Below are 3,011 nucleotides of genomic sequence, written 5' to 3'. Positions count from 1 at the left end.
CCCTGCTCACAGAAAATCCAGGTCTTTCCCGTTCTCAGCCACTTCTCCCCACGAAGAAGCATGAGTTCTGGTGTTGCTAAAATAACAAGGGTTCAGATTCCACTTCTGGCTGTCCAGTATCAAGTGGTGGGAAAGTTATTGCATTCTTCTGAGCCTCAGATTTTGCATCTTTGGAATGAATATTTCCTGGAACTCACCATGAGGTTTATGTGTGTGACCTGTAGCAGGTATTCAATAAAAACTGGTTCCATTGCGTTGTGGTGCCCTAGGACAGACTGGGGCTGGCTAAAGTCATGCTGAATGGTGATCTGGGCTGCTCTAGTTGTTAATTATTTCACAGACAAGTTCTGCTTAGTAGTAAAATCACATTTTCTCATAGAACAGAAGTGCAAGTCTTACATATACAAATGCAGGTAAGTGGAAAGTATACTTAAGAATATGGAAAATAATGTTAATATTTAAATTATTGACAAAACAAGATGTGTCACATTTGGGGCTATCAATCAAATTTAAGACTATTATGCAATGATCTCTTCTGACACCATCACAGGAATGTTTGTGAGGAAGTTAAATAAAGGCCAATGATCACATTGTTGGCATGATGAATTCTAACAAGCTGTTGGGCCATGACTGGCTTTCTCTGCACTTTTCAAGGTGCAGTTGAGCTTGGAATTGACCCACAATTCAAAAGAAGCTCCAGGGTTCCAGGAAGGGCATAGAGGACTGTTTTGCAGCTCTGAGAGAGTCAGGTGCAAAATGTGGGTACCCTGAAATGCCCCCCCTCCACGGTGCCAGGTCCACTGTCTGTGCCTTATGAAGCCTTTGAGGTCCTGGTACCTGGTCCCCATTTTTTCCAGCAGACCATCTGCACATTAATAATTTACCTTTGCTACCTTGAAGACTTTCTCAAATATAAACTCCACTGCAAACAACACACCCAAACCTCTTTGATTTGTATCCTTATTTTCAAAACATGATTTCTAAATTATCAGTATTACTATCTCCATCAAAATGTTATTTAAGAACACTAATTCTCCAGTTCCTGGTCTGTGGCCTGCCAAGTCTCAAAATGTAAGAGATTTTTTTCAACAGCTTTGAGGCAATTTCTAAAGCAATTGACCGTCTTTTATATTGCTCAGTTGCAGTTTTAGCCAAAGATCAGAATTCTGTCAGTAAAATAAAATCAAGTAAAACAGAACATTAGAAAAACAAATTACTACGACTCATTTCTCGTAGGAGGTGTAAGGTTCTCTCAAATTTCTCTTATTGTGGACTGGGCTTACAGATACTCATTTTTAGCAGGTTCAGCTTACCTGTTTGTTCATGGAAACTATATGTCATATCTAAGTTGTTAGATAATAGTCATGATCACATAGACTATTTTCCAAACTTGGATATCACTATTCAATGTGAATCATACTTCTCTTTAAAAAATACATTTTAGCATTTAAAATATTGTACTCCAGATTCAATGCCTATTTCAAGAGAAATAAATGGACTCCTAAAAAAATCACACATGCTATTTTGTGAGGAAAAGTACACCCAGATGAAGTAATGGATATTTAAAAATTTATAAATGTATACTAAGAATTTGCAGAAATAACACTTTTTAGGGAAAATAAGAAAAAGGTACAGAACCAGGCAGAGCACTTTAAAATTTCTGGGGCTCTATATAACTTTGCTTTTTGACAAAGGCAATTTTAGATTAAAATTGTGAGGGAATGAGTAAGTCAAAGAGAATAATTGACTTTTGTGTAAAACCCCAGAAGACCACTTTTGTATTTTTATCATTGAAATACCCATTAAAATGGGTCTCTCAGGGCCTGAGAGATTGTATGGCAAATAGGGCTTGCCTTATAGATGGCTCACCTAGGTTTAATCCCTGGCACCTCATGTAGATTCCTTGAAGCAAGCCAGGAGTGATGCTGGAGCTATAAGTGAGCACAGAACCTGAAGTAAGCTCTGAGCACAGGATTAAGCCCCATATACCACCAGATATGGCCCAAAACAGACAGAACAAGAAAACAATGATCTAATTTCTTCTTATGCTATATAATATACCATGAACATCAACAATATACTTCTCACTTCCAATGTATTGAAAATCTCAGCTACATATTTTTACATAACAGTCCCATATGTTCTAATGGTTTTCAATTGCCCTTCCCCAGTTTTACATGTGAAATCATTTTAAATTTATTTCAACTTTACAATTTGGTGCTCTGTTTTCTGAAACATAGACCATAGACATAGATTTTTCTGAAAATCATAGACCAGCACAGTTTATGCATTAACTCCTGATCTACCATGAGGTTGGTTTTTGCCCCTCCTTCTGAAAAGTTTACAACGGTCACAAGTTGATGTAACAATTTAGGGTCATTTTGGAGAGAAAAATTTCATATACTCAAGTTAGCACTGAGGTGGTTCATGTCAAAGCTGGAGAACAAGACCTGCATCCCAAATGAGGGCATCTTTTTTTCTGCTGCTTAGTGACTGTGAGAAATGGCTGGGTTAGAAGAGAAAAATATTTTAGCGTTGCAGAGCAAAGGTGACTTCCTGTTTTGTTCTAGGGTTTGTTTCCTTCACTTCTGGAAGAAGGCAGTGTGTCCAGACATTCTGTAATTCTTTTGCTCCTGATTTCCGTTGAAAGGATAGGTTGCAGGGCCCTCCAGGTCATTCCATTTACAATGTGCCCTCAAAGGGAGGGGTTGAGAGTGGGAAGGAGGAAAAGAGGTCGCTCATTAGTGGATAGTGCAGACCAGGAGGCGATCTGTTTTCTATTTTCTTCTCTAAATTGTTCCTGTGGATGGAAAGGGTTTTATTGTCTTCATCATCATCATTATCATCCTTTTTATTACCTGACATGGTGTTATTTCCCTACACATTTCTCTTAAGTTATTTTATCTTAATGAGTAACAACAGGGGGGGAAATTCAAGTACTTAAAGTTAGTTTTTACTGAAGTTTTAAAAGCAAAATTCAACAGCTCTCAATTCTGCAGGGGAAGGAAGGA

This window comes from Sorex fumeus, unplaced genomic scaffold (genome assembly GCF_029834395.1).
Source record: "Sorex fumeus unplaced genomic scaffold, SorFum_2.1 ptg000014l, whole genome shotgun sequence".
NCBI classification, from domain to species: Eukaryota; Metazoa; Chordata; class Mammalia; order Eulipotyphla; family Soricidae; genus Sorex; species Sorex fumeus.
This window is presented reverse-complemented; position numbering follows the sequence as displayed.